Consider the following 27,752-nt stretch of genomic DNA (forward strand, 5'->3'; position numbering starts at 1 on the left):
CTTTCATCAGTTTAGGCCTATGAACAACAGTATAGAGCAGAAAGCACAGCTCTCCCCACTCGTGGCAGTCAGGAAATCCACAGTGGACTCAATGAAATAAACTTGGTCATGTTAAAGTCTTGGCTTTTGGTATTTACTTATTAAAGCAGTTGGCATTACCTTAGCAAATTCACTCCCTGAAGTCATGCTGCCCACTCTAGGAGAGATGATGTAGTTAGTGATGCTGAACAAGACAGAACACCTCAATCCAGACCACATAAGAAATCTGATGAACAGAGTAATAAGTCAGGGAGGATTCTTTTCAGATTTTTATTTAAGAATACAAAACTTTTGAACTGTAATTCAAAAGGGAAAGAAAATTTGATTTTGGGGTTTAATATCTTTGGCTCAAACTTGCAAATGTATTTAATCTTGAGCTTTAAATTCTCACTGGGATGTTGATGCTAGGAAGGACTCTTTATTAAAAATTTTAGAATTTCGGGGTGGCTCAGTAGGATAAGCATCTGACTTCAGCTCAGGTCATAATCTCACAGTCCATGGGTTCGAGCTGTGCTGACAGCTAAGAGCCTGGAGCCTGCTTCAGATGCTGTGTCTCCCTCTCTCTCTGCCCCTCCCCCACTCACGCTGACTCTCTCTCTCAAAAATAAAATAAAGACATAAATTTTTTTTAATTTGAGAATTTCTATGTTGTTGTTGGTTCATTATTGAGTGAGTTGTATTCTAATATTGTTCAGTCTCTTTGCAGAATGTATGAAATGCTATACCAGACAGTGTTTCTAAAAAAAGGATAGAATGAGAAATGGGAGAGACTTGATTTTCACTTATGTGTTCCAAATACCCTTGGGATTGGTTTAATTAATGTATGATTTTGCCCTATATCAGAACCTTCTGGGGGAAAATCTAACTGTTCTGCAGGCCTTCCCAGGAGGAACAGTATTTGGAATCTGGGGAACCTCCTTGGAAAGATGTGCACTGGACTGTCTTGATGGAAAACCATTTCCCTTCCCTCAGGATGATGGCTACACTCCTGCTCAGCTATAGAAATACTAGTTAAACAGATGTGAGGAAGCTGGGAAACACTGGAGTAGAAAATGTTTTTGAATAACTTTTGGTTTCTAGGAGGAGAGATTTTCTGTAAGCAAAATCCTGGCCCGTTAACTGCGCCTTGAACAGTGGTACACTTGTGAAAATAACTAAGCATGTGTGACTTAGTCTCCATACGTCTTCCTCTTAGGAGAAGCCAGGAGATCCGGGGGACCCTGTATTCCTCAATGGACAGACAGACAGCCCCAGTTCCCACCCAGCCCACCACTCCTGAAGAGGTGAGCCAAGTCCAGTACTGCCAGTTAGCAGGCTGGTGAGCCTTTATTTTTGGTCCAAGCCATGTCTTCCAAGTTGCCTTCCTTTGGTATTAAAAGCAATATTTAGACTCCTCTTCTTCCATTTCTTTGTTTTACTCCTGAAATCATTCAATATGAGAAACTTGGGCAGGGAAGAGACATTCTAATTTTGGAGATCCCTCAGAGATTCCAGCAGAAGTACTTCCTTACCCAGAAGTAAGGTCCAATGTGAAGCTGTTCTGTTATTGTACTAGAAATACCAAGGATTAACTTATTAAAGTGTATGACTTTTCCTTTGGATCAAGAAGGACATTAGATCTGATTTTATGTTTATGAATTTATCCTTTAATTTTAATGGATTTCAAGAAAATGTTCATTATGTAGAGTCAGCAATTTGTCGTTTCCTCAGCAAGGCAAGGCTATGACTTTAGAAGCTTTGAGCAGAGTAAGACTTTAATACTCTGTCCTCTCCCCACTCTTATGTGCTAAAAATGAACACACACACACACACACACACACACACACACACCCCACAGTATTTGAACAATAGAGAAATAGTAATAGCAAACTCATATAGCATTTAGTGTGTATCATATACTCTAAGTGTTCTTCATAAATTAATTTACTCACTTCTTATTGCAAACCTATTATATAGGTACTATTTTATACTTCATGGTAGACTTGGGATGCAATCCTAGATGGATTGACTTCAGAGGCTTGTTATGCTGCTGCTGCTGCTATAATAATAATAATAATAATAATAATGTAAGGGTCTTCAATGAAGTTATAATTTTTTTCCTCCATGATAAATCTGTTGGTTCTTATTTTGAAATATATAATTCACATATTGAATTCTTAAAAATAACTTTCCTCTCTCCTTCCTTCTCCCTTCCTCTCCCAGCTTTGGTGCTCTTGTTTTGCTTGGACTTTAAGCATATTCCTAGTTTAGCTATTGGATAGTCTAACAGTGGCCCTGAGTGAGTACTTGAGTTACCTGCACTGGGCATAAATATAATAAAATGTAATAGGAAGGTCTATTGGGTAGAAAAGAATACACTACATTCTTTGCCTCCAAAGCCAAAAGAGAAGCAAGTGACTTGTGAATCTCTTGACTTCTTTTGTAGCACTTCGAATTCACATAATTTTTTTTTAAACCAGCCTGAGAGGTCTCTTACCTTCTAAGCCATTCACCAGGCTGCTTTCCTTTCAACATAATGAGCCATAATTACTCAATGATCTTTCAAAGGGCAAGTATCTCTGGGACCTAAGATCTCCTTTACAAAGGCTTTCTCAGGTTTGATTTGCTAATACCCTTAGTTAAAATGCAGTTATTCCTTTTGGAGATCAAAACTCCTGCAACTACAGTGGGTTTTTAAATAATGGGCTAAAAATGTTATACTTATAAAGGTTATCTGCAATCTACTAGGGAACGCTCCTCTGTATTTTATATCTACATAATCTATTGTTCTATCCATGAAGGTGGAAACAGAACAGTACCTGACTTCAGGCAGACAGGAAAAAATTTGCTGTCAGTTTCTTGTTGAATGACAAAATCCCTGAGGCAAAAGTCTCCTAAGTTTTTATTTAATTTGTGTTGTACCTACAGCACAGCCCTTCTTTGGTGTGTCAAGAATTTATTGAGTTATAATTAGACTATCTGAGGGGAAACTGCCTTCTTTGCTGGCCTGGGACCACTTGTGGATTACCCAGCATCTAGAGTAAACTGTGCTTAAAGTATCAGCCAAATGAGGGGGTGGGGGAGACAGAGAGAGAGGGAGAGAGAGAGAGGTGAGGGGAGAGATTTGTAGGATTTGATATGTATTATTTTGGAATAAGAGCCTTCGTTCACAAGGAGGACATGTACTAGGGGCTTGATATTATCTAGAGCTAGGGGTCCTACAAGAAGCAGTCTTGGTCTCACAGGAGATTTATTTTTCTATCCTTTGGTCACCCTAAGCCCCATGATTCCTACATATGTTTGTTTTTTCTTTCCTCCAATGTTATTCAATTATTATTATTATCATATTTGTCACAAAGATTTTATTTCTTTTATTATAAGACATATAGGTAAAAACTTGCATATTCTGAAAAAGATAGAAAATGGTAATAAAATGGACATTTTTCCTATTAAGAAATATGTTTATAAATATGCTTTATCAAATGTTAAAATGCTTATTATTTTGCAAAAGAACAATAAATACAGCAGAGCTGTGGCATACAAGGGTCAGCCCAATGTGCTGGAAGTATTTATGTTTTGCCTTTTATAAAAATTTGGACCTTTGATCATATTTCAAAATTTGGAATATTGCACTCCAAGCTATCAATAATTCAGATTTTTAAAGTAGTTTCATGATGGCCCCATGACTTTGAAAACAATGAGCCATAAGAGGTCGTTTGACTAAGTAGAATTTGATTAAAATAATTTTCCTCTGAACAAAAAATTACAAGACACAGAAGCAAAGATATGACTTTTGATCCCATAAGGAGTATCTGTACCAGTTCCCAGTTCAATAAATTTCTGACCATGGGCACCGAACAAAAACTGCTCACAGAGCTTTCGTCTCCAGCAAGGACCCCCGTATCTTTTCACAGCCTGATGGAGCAATGATGGTCATGGTTATGATGAGCCCGATTCTATCATCCCAGCTCCACGAACAAGGTACAGAGAAAGAAGTTCTCCCGCCTTTGAATAAGTCCTTTGAAGGCTTTCCTATATTTGTTTATGGCCTAATGGCCTCAAATTCATGTATCAAAGCACTGGCTGAAATTTTAACAATGAAAAGTTCTCGTTCTGAGCATTCTTTTGTAGGCTTCAATTCTCTACTATCCGAAGGAGAGAGGAACACAAGTGAACACCAAACATGTCCTGTAAGGAGGGTGTTCTTGGATGTTCAAGCAGCCAGGTCAGGCTTTTCCTATAAATGCTGATTTTACAAAGGTCTTTCTTTTCCCAGGCATTATGTTGCCCTCAAGGCTAACACATTAATTCCCAGCTACAATGGGGGAAGCCATATGTAAGAATATTTACGGATCCAATCTAATATAGATTATCAGTCCCTATGGTGTTTGATGATGTCCATCAGGGAGACAGCTGGGTGACTCTGGATGGCTCGAGCACAGAGAGGTCAAGGCAGGATTTGGACTTGAGCTTGTAGGCCATATTCTTGGTGTTTTTGGCTACGATCTTGCCCCAGAAGCTCCTGGCTTTCCTGGGGATGCTCTCCCTCCTTTTCTGGTAGGCCAGCCGCCGCTCGTTCTGCTCCTTGCTGTCCCACAGAAGGCGGACCTGCTGCACGATGCCCTCAAACAGCTCCTTCACGTTGTGCTGGACAGCCCAGAGGTCTCCATGAACTTGCAGTGGAACACCACGGCACACGCTCTCCCTTCGGGTACAGACACTTCCCAGCACTGCACCACGTCACTTCTGTTGCCGACCAACATTATAAGAATGTCCTCTGTCTGCCGAGCCCCAGCCTGGCGGAGCTGGATTCGCAGCTTAGATGCCTTCTCGAAGCTGGCTCAGTCCTTGATGGAGTAGACAATCAAGTAGGCGTCCCGACCTGCATGCAGTGGTCTTGGGCCATTCATTCTCTCCCTTGTTTTCCCATGTGTCCAGGAGTATAATTGTTGCACTTTCTCCGTCAACAGAGTTCGCCCGTATGTATCTTCTCTCTCGCAGTCGCTGTCCATGCTGTCATGCACACCTGCAAAGATGTTGGCCAGAGTGGACTTGCCCGGCCCCTGCTCCCCTGTGAGCACCACCCGGTAGTAGGCGTTTCCGACTCGGAGGAGATGTCTGAGTCTGCCGAGTAGGAAAACCAGCTGGGGGAGGGGGTGGAGGGGGGGGGCAGTGGTCCTCGGGGGCGGCAGAGTGGGGGCTGCGCTGTCCGCACTGGCGGGGCTCCTTGCGAACCATCAGATGCCTGCTGTGGGCCGGCATGCTCCAGTGCTGCTGCTGCGGCCGCATGGCCACGGTGCCCTGGCGCCTGGAGACATTGTTCAGTCATTGCTGGTCTCGGCTCGGCCGCGCGTGCTGCATGGGTGCGCGCTGCGACCCCGGGCCACTGAGCGCTGGGTGCTCATGCGTCTGTGCAGCCGCCCTAGGTTGTTATATATAATTATCATTATTTCAAGGGTTCTATCTATTTTCAGATTCCAAATATTGTACACATTCATGACACTAAGGTCTTTATCATAGTCTTGTCTCACCTTGCAATCTGTTGGGTGGCAAGCAGCCTTTGCATTAACATTTAGAATACCCTGGCTGACACAATGACCAGCCGTTTGCCATACAAATGTAATCAAATCTATTAACGCCTTTATAGATCAAGTTTATTTCTTTTTTATGGAAAGTAGTTGAGGAGAAATGGTACAGAGGAACAAAGGATTGGCATCTAGTGGGTATAGATGAAGGAGTTTTCCCCTTCCAATTGCTGCACAAATCACGGGGGACATTTTTGTTTTGTTTTGTTTAGCAATAAACTCTTGAGCTGAAACTTGGGCTGAATGTAATTTTCTTTCAGGTGAGATAAGGATGGGTAGGGAAATTAGTTGTTTGGGAAGAAAGACATATAAAAAGAAAGAATTTCTTACAATTTCTGGCTGGAATCTCATGGGACTCCCTGCTCTAATAATTGCTATTAAGGTCCACTGTCTTGTCTAAGATAATTCTGAAATCAGCACCATGGGAGAAAGGTTCCTTATTTGCATTTACACGTGCGTACATCATGAGCTCGCATTGGATCTAAGTTTGTGCTGGCATTTACATAAAAAGGGAGTGGGAAAAGTTTTAAGTATCCAGACAGCAGAAGGGAAGATGGGGGATGGAATCCATTGAATATGATTCAGAAGTTAACAATTCTTGTGTATAGATTTGTTGGCTTTCTATGACATAGCAACATATGTCCACTAGAGGTCAGTAAAAGGCAAGTCGATGACAAACTTTCTCAGCAGGGCGCTTCCCCCAACCCCCAGGTGGGTTTCTCACTTTTAACACTCACATTTTGAAAGGCTTTCTTTCAAAGAGGACTAAAAAATGGTATTCAACATTTCCTGGGAGAGGAGAGCAAAATAAAGAACTTCATCTCTAAAAGAAGTGAAATTATGAAAAAAAAAAAAAAACCCTTTCTTTTGCCATTGTTATCTAAGAGTGAACAGGAATATTTACCTTCATTGATCTTTTGGATGTGGGTTTTAACCACAGGTGGAATAAAGACTATTGCACACCTTAACTGTCTTCCTACAGTGTTGAAAGACAATTCTCTCCTTTGTCCCAAAAGCACATTTTCCTAACCTGGATGGCATGTAGATGCCATGTAGATGCCTTTTTCGTGTACTAGTTTGCAAGTTTCTGGTTGATGGGAATCTGATCTCAGGCATTTAAAAATCCTCAGTACTTGGACACTGCTTGACTAGAACGTTGTATGTCATCAAAAAAGTTTGTGGAACATGTATGAATCATGCATAACGTTTTCATTATTATTATTTACAAAGCACAGTAGTATTTGTATATGTGTGTGTGTGTGTGTGTTGTGTGTCCTTTGCATTCTTTAGAGAATTTTAAGTGGATAATCATCCATGTACTATTTTTCTTCTCATAAAGTTAATCAAAATGATAATGCCTCAATTTCATCTTTTTGCTTTTAATGTTCTGGTCAAATTCAGAACTAATGCCTTTAGAGGTAAAATACAGGAGAAAAAAAGATCACTGTCACTTTAACCACAACAAGTTTTCTTGCATAAAGTCAAGAAGGATTTCAGAGTTTTTCAAATTGATGGGTGTTAGTCTGGCAAGCAGTGAATTCTGGCCCTCAATTCTCAAGTTGTCAGACTATTTCACAGACCTGCTGCATGATGAAGGACTATTGAATATTACTCAGACATTGACCGTTATGTTATTTTCTTCTGGCAAGCATTAAGCACTTCCCCTTTAAGGTGGGCTTCTGTTTCCCCTACTTTCTGTGTTTAGAAGTCCTATGGAGGAAGCAGGGACCCAATCTGAAATCCAGAGCCCTCTCAGCTTTGGCATCCACATCTTTCATGGTAGGTGGCTCAATGTGGTGCCTTTGAACACGCGGCCCCAGTGGGAGCCCTATTATCTGCTAAATATTTCTGGAAATGTTTACTCAGAACATGGAGCACAGCAGGCTGCCCCCCTACTCCTACACTGACAGCTAAGCCTTTGAAATGGCAAATGCATAGACCTCCTGAGCACCTCCACTTGGCCCCTGCTGTTGACATTTTCAAAGTTAACATATAAAATAATTCCATTGAAATAATATTTTTGAAGATCTTACTGCCCAAACTTTATCAAGATTCACAAATTAGCTCTAGGATGACATTTGACTTAGGTAGAGAGTATGAGTTTTAAAATGAATATCTGATAGATTATATTCGAATGAATCCCATGATGACACCCAGAGCATGTTGTTATGCCTCTCATTATTCACTGGAGGCTGTTTTTTCACTTTCTGGTGTTATTTCTGGACACACAGTCCTAATTCATTAGAGCTACTTGACCCCTCAGAGACCTTCTAGTAAAATAATATCTTCATTTTAGAGGTAAAGAAACCAAAGCTCTTGGAAGACACCTGAAATAACTCCAGAGATGATATCTTGAGACTTTTTTGTGCCAGGTTTCCCTCAACAGTTTAATTAACTCAGTCTATGTATGATAATGAGAATGGTATCAATAGTATCTGATTATATCAAAAAATGACACCATCTCAGGACCATAGTGGCTCACAAGGCAGGCATGATGGGTAGAGTCAAATAGCATCATTTCTGATACATCATTCTCCTTTCTCTACTTTGTTTCTTCCACTCTCATCTTGAAAGGAGGTGACTGTGGGAAAAGAAATGTCATACGCGTAAAAAGGAAAAAGAAACTCTGATTCCAGGGTTCAGGTAAGTGGGGAGTAGTGGCAGAAGGAGTAAAGATGGGCTCCTAGACACTGTCTCCTTTAAAGCTTCTCCCAAGAAGTATATACAAAGTAGTAGTAGGCTGGCTAAGCAAAGCAAAAAGGCAATAGTGGAAAAGAGGTTTTAATTTTGGTGGCGAGATCTAACCCAAGAATATAAGGCACTGTCTCAGTGCTGTAGTTAATACACTTTCTATTCATTTCAACTAAAAAAAAATACTTCTTATGTATTTTAAGCATTGGGTATACATCAGTGAACAAAATAGTCTTTGTTCGTATAGAATTTACAGTCTTTTGGGAGGAGATAGATAATAAACAAATAAGACATGAGAACTGCTAACCAAGAAATTTTAAGCAGGACAAGGGAGATATTGCGTGATGGCAGGGGTACGGTGATGGATGGTTGTCTTGGGTATAATGGTAGGGACTTTAAAAGGTGCCCAAGCAGCTGCAACATTGCTTAGGCTTTCCTCCAGAGAATAGTCCGTCATGGAAGATAGGAAATTGGAATCTGTCACCTGTATGGCTCATTCGATCAGAGCCTGTACCAGCCAAGCTCCCCTCCCTTAGCCTCCAGGCTGCTTCTGTCCTACCCCGAAATGAACACTTGTGGTTTGTACTATAGCTCGTGTCCCTGGTTCATGTCATTGGCCTACTTTTGCTCTTTGTTTGTGAGCCAAATCGAATTTAACTGCTAGTAAACCCATTTCTGGCAAACGAGGCTCAAAAATATTTGAATTGGGTTGAGAACCTGGTTGAGAACCTGGAACAACAAAGACTATGGGAACTAAATCCATGGCTATTCTGGCTGTATTAATCAAATGGTGTTTTTGAGATGGAGAGCCAGATAGGTGAAGGCTTCCTTTGTGTTTGGGTTTTCTAAAAGCAGTTCAGAGATAGAGAATTTTTGAGGGAAATTAACCATGCATTATTATTTTTTTGGCACATCTTCACAGAGTTTATGAAAAGTGATTGTGGTTGAAATTGGCTTTTGATGTAGATCCAATAGGCACCTCTTAAAGATCCTGGAATTGACCTGATACTTTCCCCCATAGACTCTCCTATAAGATTTTGAGTAATATTTTATTTAGTAGATCTCTTTATTCAATAAGCATTTAGTCAACACATAGCTTACTATAGCTATTGTTTGGGGGAGGGCTTTGTCCTTTGCTAAAATGTAGGATACCCTGGAAGGTGTGAGACGTTAACGGTTACCAGTTGTTTATACCTTATTCTGACTAAGCTTCAGACTTTTGTCTGTGGTGATGTTTGGTGGGGGGAGGGGGGATAGAGAGTTGAAGAGAACTTGATTTCACAGAACAAGAGAAGGTACAATGAAGAGTCTCCTTGGGAATGGGTAACAGGAGACAAATTTTCAATTTTGGTGAAGGCCAGAATGTTCTTTTCATTCTGTTCTTCTGATATTCACTGTCTTAGTATTTTAATTCATGCCTCTGTACAAGTATGATCTTCAAAATATGTGACATGGTGCTGAAACCAACCAATCAGAACAGACACTGTGAAAACCCACTACTACAGAACCAGAGGGGATTTCCTGGTTACAAAATAAGTTGAGAGGGGGAAACAAAGAGTGACTCATTAATAAACAAATATGACTGAAGCAAATATAATGACCTCAACAATGGGGTAAGCCTTCCCTGGTCTTAGTTCTGAGGTAAGCTGTGCTGGACACCTTTGTGCTTTTGTGGCAGTTTTCTTTCTCTTATATCATGCCTACTCTTTGTAGACTTGTGACCGTCTTGTAAATAATATAGAGGTTGTTTAACAATATTTCTGCTGGTATGCTTAGTATAGACCAGTGACTCTTATTTGTAATAGAATTTTCAATCTCAAGGATCTTTATTTATTTTTTTAAATTTTTTTAAATGTCTTATTTATTTTTGATACAGAGAGAGACAGAGCATGAGAGAGGGAGGGGCAGAGAGAGAAAGAGACACAGAACCGGAAGCAGGCTCCAGGCTCTGAGCTAGCTGTCAGCACAGAGCCTGATAGGGGGCTCGAACCCATGAACGTGAGATCTGACCTGAGCCGAAGCTGGAGGCTAAACCAACTGAGCCACCCAGGCACCCCTCAAGGATCTTTAAAAACTTAGTGCATTCATGTAGTGTTATATTTAATTTGCACTAAAAAGTTAAGATGTCTTTCCAGTATCAAAGTGGATGCTCAATTAATATTTGTTGGATGAAAATTTATGAAAGAAAGCAAGCAAGAAAGCAAGCAAGAAGGGCTCAAAAAGGTCATGTCCTCTATAAAGTATTCCTGACTGCCTAAACTGGATGATTTCTCCTTACACTGCTTTTCCAGTGGCCTTCTTGTTCCTCTGATTTTTCACTGGCCTCACACAATTTGTTGTCTCATGCACAATGCCATTTTCTCAACTGAATTACATGATTGCAGGGTGTTTTACACTTTTTCCTACCATCCCACTCTCTTGGTGATAAAAAGTTGAATTGGGAAGAGGGAATGAGAGAGACAGGGAGGCCTGGTGGTGTGAATTGATAACGATTTCAACGAATGTGGTAACAGTAGGAATGAAAGAGAAGGAAAGACAAAAGAAGCATCATAATACAATCACTCAGACTTCGTAATTGGGTATGGGAAGATGGGGAGAAGGAAGAGTCATAGCTAACTTCTGATTTTGAACCTTTAAAGTGTTAACATTCTCAGACCTAATCTCTTTCCCAAGCTATGTTGTGAAACCAGTGCTGTCTTACTCATGGAATATGAGCTGATATAGAGCGGTTAGCTATTGCTTTTCAACCTAGAATGGGTTTACAGTTCAGCCAAGGTCATACAGCTAGTAAATGGCTGAGCAGGCATAATGAACTCAGGGAGTCTGGCTCCAGGGCATGCTCTCTGACTACTGTGCTGGGCAGCCTCTTATATTAAATGAGATAAGGCATATCCTTGAAAGCTGCATACAAATATTAGTTCAAGTGAACATTATGGGAAGTTTGTATCATTGGAACTGAAACTCAAAGCATTAGGGGCAGTCAGTGGCAGACTGAAGAGGATTACAAGGGAAAATAGAGAGATACCAAAGGGCAGGTGATTCCACAAAGGTACAATGAGTAGCCTAGAGTGTGGAAGCAGGCAGGAGAATGTGCCTGTTAAAGAACCTGATCAAACCCTTTCCTAGTCATCTCGGTGGTGAAGATGGAAACCTAGGGAGAGCATTTACTCTTAGTAATTTGATCCCCGCATTTTCTAAACACTTTGGATTTCAGAGTGGGGGAGAGTGACTGGGGGTTTGTAGCTCAAATATCTCTTCCACCTGCCACATATACACACAGTATTTTCTGGCTAATCAGTTTAGAATAATGGTTATCCCAAAGCCTGCTAAAAGGCAAGGCCACTCTATCCTTGGAATTGTTTCTAAATGTAAAGTAGGAAGTGATCTTTTGTTTGAGCTGCAGAATATAAGAGCCAAGAGTCCAGGATTCAGCACTCAAAATGCAAGCGATATCCTCAGAGAGTATCACAGCATAAATAGAATTCCTAAATGCAAAGGGCAAGAATTCTGCATGGCACACACAAAAGAACCAACAGGGTAGCAGTTGGGAATCAATTTTGTTAAATGCAAAGACAATAGGGAGCAAACACTACATTCTTGCAGAGGTATTCTTAATTAAACAATTCAAATATGCATTTAATTCCTGCTTAAATGAAGAGGGAGAGAGTGGACAGCACTTAGAGTTAAATGTCACGCCTTGGAAAGTACATTGTGTTAAAGGAGCCTGCACAGGGCCAATCCGGTAAGAACACAGGGCATAGAAGTAGGACAGAGTGGGGTCAGCTAAAGAAGTGAGCAGGGTCAGTTCATGAAGGTATTTTTAAGCCATGAGAAGGAGTTGGATGTTATTCTAAGGCAATGGGAAGCCACCTGAAGATGAAGAAATTGCATCTTAAGTTTAGTGCTGGTGAAGGATAAAGAATTGTTCAAGATGATGAAATTAAGAGATTGTTATAATAATCTCTGCAGGAGACACTGATAACAATGATGGCTGACACTTGGGGCACCTGGCTAGCTCAGTGGGTAGAACCCATGACTCTTGATCTCACGGTTGTAAATTCAAGCCCCACTGTAAGTATAGAGATTACTTAAAAATAAAATCTTTAATTTTTTTTATTTGAGAAGGAGAGAGAGAGAGAGAGAGAGAGAGAGAGAGAGAGAGAGACAGAATCTCAGGCAGGCTCCACACTCAGCACAGAGACTGAGGTGGGGTTCAATCCCATGACCCTGGGATCATGACCTGAGCTGAAATCATGAGTAGGATGCTCATTAGAATGAGCCACTCAGGTGCTCCCCCAAAAAAATCTTAAAAAAAAAAAGATAGATAACACTTAACTAGCACTTAACATATGAGTCATTCTTCTAACTACTTTGTACATATGTATGTTTATATATAATAACTCATTTAATGCTGTGATGATATGGTACATGCTACTTTTATCCTCCATATTACAGATGACAAAACTGAGGAATAGAGTAGTTATGAAACATGCCAATTCACACAGTTAGTATTGTAACGGTATCATTCAAGTTTGAACTCAAGCAATCTTTTTAATTACTCTAATAGACTATCTGATTAAGATGGTCTTTATAAAAAAATTTTATGTTTACTTATTATTGAGACAGAGAGAAACAGAGCATGAGTAGGGGAGGTATATAGAGAGAAGGAGACACAGAATCTGAAGCAGGCTCCAGGCTCTGGGCTGTCAGCGCAAACTCATGATCTTCGAGATCATGACCTGAGCTGATGTCTGACATTTAACCAACTGAGCCACCCAGGCGCCCCAAGATGGTCTTATTAGAGATGAAAGCAAGTAAACAGAGTAAAAATAATTAGATTCAGCATGTGTTGATTCACTGGGGCAGTGGAAATAAAGACTTCGGCTTTGAATATACTGACATTGAAGGGCCATTGGGTCATTCGAAGAACAGTTGACAATTGTATAAAAGACCAGAAGTTCAGGAGAGAGATCTGGGTTGGAGCTGCCAGAGTGGGAGAAACTCAGCAGAGGAAGTGTGTTGTGAGGAATGGAGAAAGATAAGGGCCTAGCACATGGTCTTGAGTTCTCTCACATTCAAGGGTGGGTAGAGGGATAGGAAGCTACCAGGAGCCTGAGAAGGAGCAGCTCGAGAAACAAAGGCAATGAGGATAGTGGATGTCACAGAAAATGAGGTAAATGAGGTGGTTCTTTTTGGCTTTTTATATTTATATTTTTATTTTTTAAGGAGAGAGAGAGAGCACATGGGCAAGAAGGGCAAAGAGAGAGAGAAAACCTTAAGCAGGCTCCATGCTCAATCTCACAACGTTGGGATCATGACCTGAGCCAAAATCAAGAGTCAGGTACTCAACCAACTGAGCCATCCAGGCACCCCATTATAGTGACTTTTTATTTTTTGTTTTATTTTACTTATTTATTTTTTCTTTTATAGTTTATTATCAAGTTGGTTTCCATATAACACTCAGTGTTCATCCCAACAAGTTCCCTCCTCCATGCCCATCACCCCCCTTCCCCTCTCCCCGACCCCCATCAACCCTCAGTTTGTTCTCAGTATTCAAGAATCTCTCATGGTTTGCCTCCCTCCCTCTCCCCAACTATTTTTCTCCTTCCCCTCCCCCATGGGCCTCTGTTAAGTTTCTCCTGTTCCACATATGAGTGAAAACGTATGGTATCTGTCCTTCTCTGCCTGACTTATTTCACTTAGCATGACACCCTCGAGTTCCATCCATGTTGCTACCAATGGCCAGATTTCATTCTTTCTTGAGGTAAATGAGTTTCAAGAGGCAAGGATGGCCATATAAGAAAGATGATAAAGATTTAGCCTTAATGGAGTCATAGCCAGATACCACTAGTTTAAACAATATCTTGAAGAGGATTGGCAAAGACAGACAGAAGAAAGAGATTTGAGAAATGATTGTTTTTTTAATGAATACAATTTATTGTCAAATTGGCTTAGATACAACACCCAGTGCTCATCCCAGCAAGTGCCCTCCTCAGTGCCCATCACCCATTTCCCCCTCTCCTCAACCCTCCATCCACCCTCAGTTTGTTCTCTGTATTGAAGAGTCTCTTGAGGTTTGCCTCCCTCCTCTCTGTTTATAACCATTTTCCCCTTCCCCTCCCCCACAGCTTTCTGTTAAGTTTCTCAAGTTCCACATATGAGTGAAAACATATGATATCTGTCCTCTGACTGACTTATTTCCTCAGCAGAATACCCTCCAGTTCCACCCACATTGCTGCAAATGGCGTGATTTCATTCTTTCCCATTGTCAAGTAGTATTCCATTGTATAGATAAACCACAGAGAGAAATGATTGTTTATTAATATTGGTGTTATTATCATGTATAAATGCTGACAGAGGAAGGAGTTAGGAGAGGGAGGAATAAACAATATAGCTTCTTCCAGATGTATTAGTGAGAATAAAGCTAAACTAGCCCAACAAAGAGACCCTAAAACACAGCAGCTTAAACAAAACAGCCCTTTATTTCATGCCCATGTAATATCCTCGGGAAGCTAGTTTGCTTGGCATCTCTGCTCCACAAGGACATTCAGGGACCTAAGATTCTTCGATCCTGTGTCTTCTTCCTCTCCTAGGTCATTGTTTTGTGGGTGGTGGGTGTCCACTTCGTCACTTGCTTTCTCCTCAGAAAGGAATACCGTGTGGATGAGGTATTCTTCTTATCTTAAGACACTGGTCAGGAAATGGATATCACTTCTGCCAATTATGTCAGGTAGTCACACCTGCCTGCAAGGGAGGTCAGGAAATGCCTACCTAGTAAGCCACGTGGTTTTGCTACAATTTTATTTCTGTGTAAGAAGGACAGAAGGGTTTTGCTGGACAGTTCACAGTCTTCTCACAAAAGAGGAAAGATTCAAATATAAGTTAAGAAATAGATATTCTCCAGAATCAAATATCTTTTTAACTCAAATATTTTTCAGGAGCAATCTGATTGAACTAATTCAAAATGAGTATGTTCATGGCTAAAAGCCCATCACCTTCTGGGAAGTATTTGCATTAGTAAGAAGAGTACTAAAGAGAATATTGTGACTTTTAATTTAGAAAGCAGAAGAATCCCAGGGAGCCTGGGTGGCTCAGTTAGTTAAGCATCCAACTTCAGCTCAGGTCATGATCTTGCAGTTTGTGAGTTGAGCCTGGTGTGGGGCTCTGTACTGACAGCTCAGAGCCTGGAGTCTTCTTTGGATTCTGTGTCTCCCTCTCTCTCTGCCCCTCCTTGACTCATGCTCTCTCAAAAATGAATAAATGTTTTACAAAAACCCAACAGAAGTATCCCAAGAAGTAAGAAAGTAATTAGAAGTAAGAAACTTTAAGCCAGGTGGAGCTTTAAAAAAGAATCAGCTGTTAGATAAGACACATATTTTGGGAAAAGAAACTTTCTCTCTGAACACCTCAACTGTAATACCAGGTATGTGTTGCTGTTACCACCTTTTCCATCTGTGTATTGAAAACTGCTTCTGTCCTTAGGCCTCACTGCAGTTCATTCCCATAGGTCATTTGTCACTCATGCATTTGACAGTGGAAATACAGCAAAGGGAGATGAAGGTAAGAATATTTCTTTTTAAGGACACAAATATATGTTGATCACTCTACAAATGAGCTTTTTAGTATGAGCTTCCCTTCTGATCTCATTATGGTAAACTGTAACATTCTTATTTTCAACTGGAGGTCATTTATCTGACGTCCTCAGTTACACAAAACAAAACAGAGACATTATGTAGGAAAATATCTGAAATTGAAATAAATGTCACAAAATTCATGCATTAAAACTCATGTAGTTTTCTGTGGGAGAATTTTTCAGACTTCCCGTTCACTCTTATTTCACACACGGTTTGTGCAGGCTGGATTAGTCTGCAGTAGAGCCGCAAACGAGACAGGAAGCAAGCTAGAGGCAGGTGTACCGAGAGGGTAGGCAATTCATGAGAATAAGTCAGTGAGGAAAAGCAGTGTAAAAATAGGTGTAATGCAACACGAATGAGACTCTTGAGTGTTTAGTGTTTGAGATTCAACTTCATATCCTTTAATAATTGCTGAGGTCATCCCCAGCACAAGTATCAGAATAAGAATTCATGATCATAAGCATTCTGGAGTAGTGTAACTGTAGGGTTGTTTAAAGATGGAAGTAATTTTTAAAACACCTTAAAAGAGTAAAAATCAATAGCAAGTTTCTTTCCCACTCAGAATGAATTTTTATCAAAAGACCCAGAAGATGACTAAATTATATTAGTTCTGTTATGTTTTGTGTCCAGGAAACAGTGAAGGAAGGAAAAAATATTTTTCTCTCTTTCCTGGATGAGACAAATTTCTCAAACAGATAAAAATTGTCCATCACACTTGTATTTCCTTTCCTTGCCTAAATTGAATATTTTTGACCTTGAAGGGATTCTCATTACAAATTCTATGCCCTCATTCTGTACAAAGCCCCCAACCATGGCACACCAAAACCTCCCCTCCACACCACCTCCCACCTCCCCAAGGGTCACCCTTGGCCACTAGGTGCTCCAATGTTTAAACAGGGCCTGGCACCTGATGCATTCAATATGTCTAAATAAATGAATGAAAGAATAGAGGGATGAATGAAAAAAAAAGTTCTCAGTGCCTCTAATTGTCTTCATATTTTCTCCAAAATTAAAACTTTTCAATTCATGTGCTTTCCAGAGTTAGAAGGAAGGCAATCTGATGGAATTAATGCAGTATGAATATGTTCATGATTGAAAGCCCATTAGCCTTTTGTGGAACACTTGCAACGCTAAAGAGAGTGCTTGATAATCCAAATGGATACCTAATTTATAGAATTCAAGGCAAAGGAGGTGAGACAAACAAAGAGATAGGTTTAGTAATGATATAAAGATGAAGAAAGCTGATTAGGGTAGATTAACTTTACCTGGGAATCTGTTCCCAGAGAGTCACTAAAGCTGCTTCTACCTCTTTATAACTTCTTTCTACCCTCTCTTCCAAACCAGTAGGTTCTCTATGAGCACATAAATGTTTTCTGGACTGCTTTTATGTTCCAGTAAAATAGAGCATAGGACGAGAGTGATGACAGCCATTTGTATGGATGGGCCATTGCTAAGTCAGGGACTATTTGCAGGGAGACAGATTTAGGTCTCTGTAGCAGAGGATGTTAGTTTGGCAGAGCAATTCAAGTTCAAATGTAGAAACTTGAATGGTTTGTGTAGGGATGCTTTACACACCTAAGATCAATTTCTGGATGACCCCCATGAATTTAAGACTAGACTATGTCTGGATTGGAGTGTGTGTGTGTGTGTGTGTGTGTGTGTGTGTGTGTGTGTGTATGTGAAGGGGGAGGCTGGAAAAGGTGAAGTTTAGAATGAGCAAGAAGGGGCAAACAAGGTTGGCCATAGATCATCCTCTGTCTCTGGAAAATGAGTCAGCTCTTCTTTCCTTCCTTCCTCCCTCCTTCTTTCCCTTTCCCCACCCTGCTCCCTCTCTGCTTTCATCAGTCCTTTCCTTCATGTAGCAATATTCACGGATCAACTCTGTATGCCTGGCCTCTTTCCTACATTTTTGTTGCATTTGGATATTAATTATGCTCTGAGACCACACCAGATTTTAAGTCCCTAAGATCTCAGTTTTGCCTGATTTTCTATAATTAACCAATCCCCAGAGGTTGGTGGTTGTTTTTGTAATCCTAGATGTTTGAGGGTTAATTCCTTAATAATAATGAAGCAGGCAGTTCTCTGTTCTTTTGTGCCTTACCAATTCCTTCTACTCAGGGCATCAGAGCAATGAAATCTTTGATGAAAATTCTTCTCAGTAGATTCTTCAATATGAAAAGTAAATTGAGAAGACGTGACTCTGTAGTGCCAGAGTAGGATGTGAACAAAAATTTGACTAATTACTCACCAATTTCTATGCATTTCTTTCATTTTCTTCCATATCCTAAGATTGAATTTGAAGTTCAGGTTGATGTTTGTTTGTTTTTTGTTGTTTGTTTGTTTTGATATATCTCTTTCAATTCTGGAGTACTATTTATTTATATGTTTGTTTATTTTGAGAGAAAGAGAGTGTGCATGAGTGCATGAAAGTTGGGTAGGAGTAGAGAGAGAGAGAGAGAGAGAGAGAGAGAGAGAGAATCCCAAGCAAGCTCCATGTGGTGAGCACAGAGCCCATCACAGGCTCGATCCCACAAACCATGAGATCATGACCTGAGCTGAAGTTAAGAGTCAGACGCTTAACCAACAGAGCCACTCAGGTGCCCCTGGAATACCTTTTAGATTATAATAATGACTAACATTTATTAAGTAGGTATCAGGCATTGCACAATGTATTTCACAACAAACCTACAGTGAAGTGAGATGGGTGTTGTTATTTACCAACACTTTACTGATGCGAAGACAAAGTTGAGAAAGGTCAGGTCATTTGCTCGGGCTGATACAGGTAGTAGGTAAGAAAACCTGTTTTAGAAGCCCAGAGCCCCACTCTCTGCCACGTACTACAGCTCTTCTGTGATTCTAAGATACAGACAGTTGGAGCACAAGACATTAGGATAAGAGTAAAACCTATGACTATGTATGTCTCATTGACCATAATGTGTACATTTTTCAGATTTTGTTAAATTTTTTTTTGGACATGGATAAAATTGGTAAAAGGGCTAAAATGTATTTTGCCTTAAACTGAGATTTTCTCCTGCACCAGGAAGAAGAGTCTGGTAAGAACTGTCCTGGTATTTTCTTCTCTTTTTCTATTGCTATTCTGAGCAAGAACGAGATGGGTTTCTGACCTCTTTTTCTTGCTTTCTACTTAAATAGTATCCTCTGACAGCCACATAGAGATTAGTCAGTGTAAGAAAAATCAAAGCTATTTCCTATTTGGAAAGGTTACTGAGGTAAATTATTTTTTCTCTTCTGGAGATCTTTTAAACAAACTAACTACACACACACACACACACACACACGTTCATTTCAGAAGAATTAGAAACCTCTGGAGAAGTTTAAGGCCTGAATAGATTCTCTTACCTGCCTAAATGTAGAAAGTAAAGCAGATAATCTTTGTTCTTTTATAGCTCTGATATTTTTTCTCCATAGAGGTTACTGACCAGTTCTATGGACTATGCATAGAATCACAATAAAAGACTTTGGTTTCTGTCCTAAGACCTTTAATAATACGGCAGAGCAATGATCTTAGTCATGCCTTACACTTTTGAAAAACAAAAGCTAACATTTGCTGGGTTAAGGCTGCACATTTTAAGAACCATATAAAACCATGTTCCCTTTATGGTTCCTGCTATTTCTTTGGGAATAAGCTAAGACTTTGTAAGAAATGGTTAATGATTTGAAGGGACTGGGAAAATAGGAAGCAGTGTCTTTACTAAAGACAATGATACAAATTGCCTCAAACAGTCTGATTTCTTTTTAACAGTTGAGGGTCCCACTCTTGATGTCGGCTCAGGTCAACATTCAGCTCCATGTCAGGCTCTGTGCTGGCAGTGCAGAGCCTGCTTGGGATTCTCTCTCCCTCTCTCTCTTCCCCTCCCCCCACTGACATGTGCACTCTCTCTCAAAAATAAATAAGCATTAAAAAAATAGCATAGATGATCCACTAAGTTTCTCCCACCAGTTTTTCTTTTCTTTTTTTTTTTTAATTTTTTATTTATTTTTGATACAGAGAGAGACAGAGCACGAGAGGGGGAGGGGCAGAGAGAGAAGGAGACACAGAACCGGAAGCAGGCTCCAGGCTCTGAGCTAGCTGTCAGCACAGAGCCTGACGCGGGGCTCGAACCCACGAATGTGAGATCTGACCTGAGCCGAAGTCGGAGCCACCCAGGCGCCCCCACCAGTTTTTCTTTGTTACTGTGGTGGGTGAGAAAAATAGTCCCCTAGAGAAGTTCATGTCTCCATCCCCAGAACTGTGAATGTGGTAATTTATGTGGGAAAGGGGATTTTGCTGATGTGATTAAGTTAAGGGGCTTGAGACAGGGAGATTATCCCAGATTATCTAAGTGGGCCTATATGATCCGAATGGCCTTTGTACATGAAGGAGGAAAGCAGGAGAGTGGGGGTTAGAATTGGAATTGGAATATTGTACTTGGACATCGCAGACTGCAGACTTCCAGACATCAGCCTGGAGGAGGGCCCTTGCCTAACGACACTGGCACACTGGTCTCCCACTTCTGGCCTCCAGAATGCGAGAAATAAATTATTGTTGTTTATAAGCTAACTAGTCTTTGCGTTTTTTAAAGTTTATTTACTTATTTGGAGATCATGAGTCGGGGAGGTGACAGAGAGAGAGAGGGAGAGAGAGAATCCTTAGCAGGCTCTGTGCTATCAGCCCAGAGCCCAGTTCAGGGCTCAATCTCACGACTGTGAGATCATAATCTGAGTTTAAATCAAGAGTTGGACACTTAAAACTGACTGAGTCACCCAGGTGCCTCATGTGGTGTTTTGTCATAGCAACTCAAATGGACTAAGAAATCCATTAAGACCCGTTTTAGACTTCTGACTTTAGAACTGTAAGATGATAGTTGTTTTAAGCTATTAAACTTGTGGTAACTTGTTATAAAAGCAATAGAAAATTAGTACTTGCCATGGATTGTAACATAGGTTATGGAACAGACATTAAACCTATAAATGGAATCAGCATGAGGGAAAGGTGCAGGAAGTAATCCAATGTGTGTGAATGATCTTGTTGCTGCTGAAATCAGAGATAATGCCAGTTTGGAGAATACTGCCCTTGTGACTCTTGTATTTCTACATCTACCTCTGCATAAAAGGTCTGTGGTTGTTGGTAAACCACCTGGATGGGTGGTTTATAACTATGTCATAATCAAATACTAAAAGACCTTCAGGTGGGTAGGGGAAAAGGAAGACACCATGTTGTAAGTTTTTACCTAGGAGGATCAAAGTTAGAATCAGTGATGTGCAGGATCTAAGTTTCTAAATATAAGTTTCCTGAGACCTCTAATTACATAGCAATACCTAAATGTGAAAATTTAAAAATAATGAATTCTTTGTTATCCAAGATAGGTTTCAGCAGAATTTTGTGTTTCTGCATATACCTTGTGAGATAATATAAAATATTTATATTGGTCTTTGACCCAGTTCTGGTACAGAGCTTTTAAAAAGTCTTGTAATACCTATCTATCTATCTATCTATCTATCTATCTATCTATCTATCTATCTATCTATCTAGAGAAAGAGAGAGGGAGGGAGGGTGAGAGAGAGAGACAGAGACAGAGAGAGAGAGAGAGAGAGAGAGAGAGAGAGAGAGAGAGAATCCCAAGCGGACTCTACACTGCCCGTATTGGGCCCCATGCTGACCTGAGCCACATCCAAGAGTCTGATGCTTAACTGACTGAGTCACCCTGGTGCCCCAAGTCTTGCAATTTTCTGAATATTAAGAGATGAGGAGCATTTTTTGGTTCTAATATTTGGTCTCTGACTCCAGTTCTTAAATCCTTTGGAATTTCCTGGGTGATAGCAGTGTCTTTTTTGGGCTCTGGGATGGAAGCTGGTCATCAGAAAGATCAAGTCATGATTAGAAGCGTGGAATTTTCAGCCCCACCCCATATTCCTTAGAGAGAGGAGACAGGCTGGAAATGGAATGAATAATTGATCATGCTTATATGACAAAGTCTCCAAAGTATGGGGTTTGAACAGCTTTGGGGTTGGTGAATTGGTGGAGGTGCTGGAAGAGACGCACTCCTAGAGGGAGCTCCACGCCCCTTTGCACATTCCTTGCCCTACATATGTCTTCCATCTGGATGGTCATTTGTCTCCTTTCTCATATCCTTTTATGATAAACTGGTAAACAGTAATTAAACTGTTTTCCTGAGTTCTGTGAACTGCTCCAGAAAAATAATCAAACCCAAGGAGAGGGGCACGGGAGCCTCTGATGTGTAGCCAGTTGGTCAGACAAGGAGACAATGTGGACTTGTGATTGACTCTGAAGTGGGGGGGGGCATGCCTTATGGGAACCCTTAACTTGTGAGATCTGATGTTGTCTTCATGTAGATAGTGTCAGGACTAATTTGAATTATAGGACACCCAGCAAGTGTTACAGAGAATTGCTTGTTAAGGGGACAGTGCCCCCACATCTGGTGTTAGGAGTACTGTGAATATGGTATGTATTCATATAAGAGTAGAGGAGGCACCTGTAGGTAAAGGAGGAAGTGAGAGGAGGAAGTAGATGAAGAAGATGGAGGTTTTACCTGTATACTGTGTACTGTATCCATACTTGATCCTTACAAGGATACTTCTGAGGAGCTGTGATATGGCAACATGCTTTGTTATCACCAGTGAGGGAAAATTATTGCTTAGTGCATTTTAACGATCATTTTGAATATTGACAATACACATGAGGATTAATATTAGGTGCTCTCATCACATTCTGAGGGAACAGACATCTTGGAGGCATTAAGTCCTGAATTCTAATGTTATTTCTTATTACCTGTGTTATTCTCATGGGCTTACAGGACTTTGGGAGCAAGAAATTCAGTTATGCCTGTTTCATCTCATAGATGGGGATAGCCCCTTTGTATGTATTTTTCTAATTGTAAAATGGGATTATGTAATACTATCTTTCTAATAACTTCAGGGGATCTAAGAGCCTTAAGGGACTTAAAAATGTTATATTGCCTTTAAAATATTTCACTTCCCTAGTATATTACAGATTTGCACATTTTTATGAACACCTAGGATACTTAATTAGCTGGAAGACACTCTTCTTGCCAGTACTGGATCATAGAGAAATGGTCATGTAAGTAACATTACTGTATTTTGAAAATTCACTCATGCTGGCTTTGGGGAGGCAACAATGATAGTGAGTCTCTTTTCTCCTGTTTGGCCTACATTAAGCCCCACTTTGCCTTTCATTGACAGGCTTGCTAATTTCTTTTTTCTATCTAGAGAGTATAAGCCTATATACTATGGCTAATGATATCTTTTCCTCGTTCCTGTTTCATTTCCTCATTCCCATCAGTGGAGGGGAAACTTGGCTCTGGAGGACAGTTCTGCTTCATATGTCTTGGGGCTGATTTTTTCCATAGGAAGCACAAGTGAATGAGAAAAATATGGCTTCAATATCATAATTTTGCTTTAAAGACAACTTTTAATAATGAACTCTGTTTGTTTCATTGAGGGATATCCGTATAACTTTGTTTCTTCTCTGTGTTAAGCAATCCAATGTGACATCTATTGTTTTTTACTTTTAATGTTCTCGTTAACCCAACACTTCTGAATGAGCCATAGAGTTAAATTATTTCAGTATCTGAAAGTGAAGATATTATCTAGTAAGTTGCTGTTCCAGCATATTCTGATGGCTTGAAGGAGCTAATGAGGTTTCCAAAGGTGCCTGTTTGGAAGAAGCCAAATGACCAAAGACATCAGGCACAAGCAAGTGTGTAATACCAAACTATAGCTGGGAATGTGAATAATCAATTGAAAAAAACCCAGAAGCATCTGGTTTAAATCTGGAGGGTGAAATATGGATTCTACTGCAGAAGACTTAATGAATCACCATTAGAAACTATAAAAAGGTACTTCCTTCCCTGGGTTCTTCCCCTCCCTTTATTATTTTCCCTTCTCAGTCTCTTCTTTGCTTGCCCCTTAAATCATTCCCTTAGATCCTTAAATCTTTGGGTCTTCCTTGCCCTACTATATTTTTACTCTTCAAACTTTTCCTTAATCTTGTTCATTCCCATGATGTGGCAGATTGCTCTTGGTTCAATCAGTATCTACTCATTCCTCTTCCTTAGCAGAACCCTGATTTCACACAGGGAGTTAATGGGCTCAGCTAAAACATCACGCTTCCTAACTTCTCTTACACCTACGTGGGGCCTTATGGCTAAGATCTGGCTAAGGACTTGCGAACTGAAGTGGTGTGCGAGATTTCAGGGGAGGCTCCTAAAAGGTCCTAGAAATGCCCTCTCCTGAGCTACCCGCCTTCTTTCAGCTGTCTGTAGTGTGGACATGCTGGGCAGAGCTCTAAGAGCCACACCAGACCAGGAGGTGACCTTGAGGATGGAAAGCCAGGGGCCTGGCTCCCCGATGATGGGTTGTAGTCATGGCATCAGCCCTAGACTCCACACCTCGGGATCCAGAGGAATTGATCTGAATTCTGTTAAAACCACATCACACCAGGCAACATAACCTTAACTGCTAAACATAAATTTTTATGTGGATACCTACCACATCTTTATCTCTAACCTCATCCCCCTGAGTCTTAGATTCATGTGTTGAAATAATTACTGAACATTTCCTTACTGATATCACTAAGTACCTTAACATTATCTTCTCCAGACTGAGCTCATCACATACCTCCCCTACTCTCCCTAAGCTGCTCCCACCCTGTTTGGCATTTTACTACAGTTGTGGCATCCAAGGAGAACCCACGTGGTGGTCCTGGACCTCCCTGCTTCCTCTCCATCATTCCAATCAGCCATCGGACCCTTTGAGTGCTTTCTCCTCATAAATATTTGCCAAGTCTGTCTCTTCCCCTCTTCACCCCTCTCACACAGACCCAGTCAGCTTCTCATCATCTCCAGTCTATCCTGGGTACTTGAAAGGTGATTCTGCCTTTAATTCTATCATTTGCACAACTAGTTTGTACACATGTCAAAAAGGATTTATTTAAAAAGGGAATTGGATCCCATCATCTCCTGCTTAAAACATTTCAAGAGCTCTGCAACAACAGGCCCTTGATCTTGGCACACAGGGCCATAGTCTGTTCTTGTTTATTCATACTTTTCATCACCACTCTTCTCTGTCCTGTATTTCAAACTCCGGTAATACCACGATTTGCAGTTTCTAAAACATGCATAGATCTTCATGCTCAGACCATTCCCTTTGCCGGGAACTCTCCTCCCTTCCCCTTTAAACTTTTTTTTTGTATGATGCATATTCTTCCTGACCTAAGTAGGTCCCATCTCCTCTGGGAAGCCTTCCTGGACTGCCATCCCCACCCCAGACCAGTTTTCAGTGCAGAGGAGCTAGGGCTGGGGAATGAGGGAAGAGGAGGAAAGAGATTCTGAAGTAAGAATGCCTGATTTAGCATATGAAAGTCCAGGATGCCCAGTTAAATTTGAATTTCAGGTTAAAAAAATAAGTAATTTTTAAGTATAAGTATGTCCGATGCAATATTTTGAACATGCTTATACTAAAAAGATATGTTGTTTGTTTAAAACTAGGCATCCTGTATTTCACCCAGCAACCTTATATTGAAGACATATTAGCATCTTCTTATTTTTGCCTTTGTCTCTTTCTGGCCTCACTTATGAAAATATTGATAGTGAAGAATGGATCAATTTTAAATACCACTGGCTTGCAGAAGGGGTTCCTGAAGGCGGGAGAGAGGGAAAGAGGGGGAGCACAGAGAGGGAGCAGGGCTTGCAAGAGCCATTCACCTCCTTGACACACAGAGCCCTCCCCATTAGAGTAGGGGCAGGTTTGAAACAAATCAGATCCTTGCCTACTGGATATTAATTGAGCTTGTTGAAGTGTCATCCTGAATCACTGCAACCTGGTTTATCATTCTATTCTAAAGAGGAAGAAAATGCTTTAGCAGCTCCCTGGAGCCTCAGGAAGGCACTCTGAAGACGGCAGGGGGCAGGAATGTAGCACCAGGTGTGGCTTCCAACAGCAGAACTGCTGAGAAGCTTTGTCACAGTGCAGATGAACTCTGCCAGCTGGGTGGCTGTGTCTGACAGGAGAGAGGGAACTTACATTTCTTGGGCATCTACTGAATGACCTATTATGATTAGCATTTCCTGAAAGTTCTGCAAGCCCACATTCAGAGCTTTGGTGTCCCATGGGGGTCTGGTAGCTTTCTGTTGAGAATTAGGTCATATGCGCTTTGATCTAAGGTCTGATTTTATAATACAAGACATTATGTTATATAATAAATATATCTATAAAAATAAATTTATCAGTAAATAATGCTGGACATTTTGAAGTATAAATATGAACTTTTTTATCACTTTCTTTTTTTTAATGTTTATTTACTTTTGAGAGAGAGTGGGGAAGAGGGGCAAAGAGAGAGGGAGACAGAGGATCTAAAGTGGGTTCTGTGCTGGTAGCAGAGAGCCTGATGTGTGGCTTGAATTCATGAACTATGAGATTATGATCAGAGCAGAGGTCAGCCGCTTAACTGACTGAGCCACCCAGGTGCTCCAATATGAACTTAAAAAAATGTTTATTTAATTTTGAGAGAGAGAGAGAGAGAGAGAGAGAGCGAGCGAGCGAGCACAAGCAGGAAAGGGGCAGTGAGAGAGGGAGACACAAAGTCTGAAGCAGACTCCAGGCTGAGAGATGTCAGTGTAGACCCCTTTGTGGGGCTCAAACCCATGAACCATGAGATCATGACCTGAGCTGAAGTGGGATGCTTAACCCAACTGAGCCACCCAGACACCCCTAAATATGAACTTTTTAAAATAATGAACTATGATCTTATAAAATCTGAGGGATTTTAGCCAGGGTATTTTAGCTGTGTCCACTGCTAGTTACAAATATTCTTTTTCTCTGTGAAAGAGCTATTGCTAACCCACAGTCGTCTCTGCGTTAGGTCTGCTCTGTCTCTTGCTCTTCTCCCTTCTCACAGCTGGAATTGCAGCAGATGGGGTTATCGAATGCAGAGAAAGTGATGAAATTAGTACAGGTAATGAGCAGTAGTTTTACTGATGGAGGAATTTTAGTTCATTTGGGAAAATTCCAGACGCTCAAGACCTGCAGTAAGATAAATCTAAACCTAGTTTTGGGAAATAAAAGGGGTAGAGCTGCAATACACCATTTGTCCAGGGCCAACATCACACTTAACATGGCGTGAGGTAGAGGAGGAGCTTGTGCAGTGGCCTCTGTTCCTGGTTTTGTCTAAGAAAAAAGCTTTTGGAAGTTGGAACCACTTCATATTTTAATTGGTTCACATGGACATTTAAAAAGTGCATTTAGTTAAGAGGATGCCACTTGTTCTTTAGAGCCTGATGGTTTCTATTTATCTACATCTACTCAGGAAGCATTGGAGTAGGCTTATGCCACGGGGTGACTAAATGTCATACAGGAGTTAGAGGCTGCTTTCACACTGAGAGGAACTAGGGCTTTAATGATCCTTGCAATCCTTCCTTTGTTTGTTCCTTCCTCCCCTCACTCCCTTCCTGCTTTCCTCCTCCTCTTCTCTACAGTATTTACTGAGGGCCTACTATTATTCTTGGTGTGAGAGATAGAGCAGTGAAAAAAACAGATAACAATCCCTGCACTCAGTATAGTCTAACTGAGGAGACAGATCTTAAAGACACATATGAAAATGCAGAGTAAAGTAGACAGCCATGAGCACCAAGGAGGAAACTAAACTGGGGAGGAAGGTTCTGTGCACGGCTGTTAATTTCAGATAGAGTGATCAGCAAGCCCGCACTGAGAAGATGGCATTTCAGGGAAGATCTGAAGAGGTAAGGAGGCAAGTCATGTGGATTTTTGTGAGAAGAGCACTTTAGGA

General features: G+C 40.7%; 2 pseudogenes; both read right to left on the reverse strand.

Annotated features, from left to right (window-relative positions):
- Positions 1-4,419: 4,419 nt before the first annotated feature.
- On the reverse strand, positions 4,420-5,340 carry LOC115301942 (annotated as a pseudogene).
- LOC115301951 overlaps positions 5,340-27,752 on the reverse strand; it is a 76,781-nt pseudogene continuing 54,368 nt past the window's right edge.

This window comes from Suricata suricatta, chromosome 1, assembly GCF_006229205.1.
Source record: "Suricata suricatta isolate VVHF042 chromosome 1, meerkat_22Aug2017_6uvM2_HiC, whole genome shotgun sequence".
NCBI lineage: Eukaryota > Metazoa > Chordata > Mammalia > Carnivora > Herpestidae > Suricata > Suricata suricatta.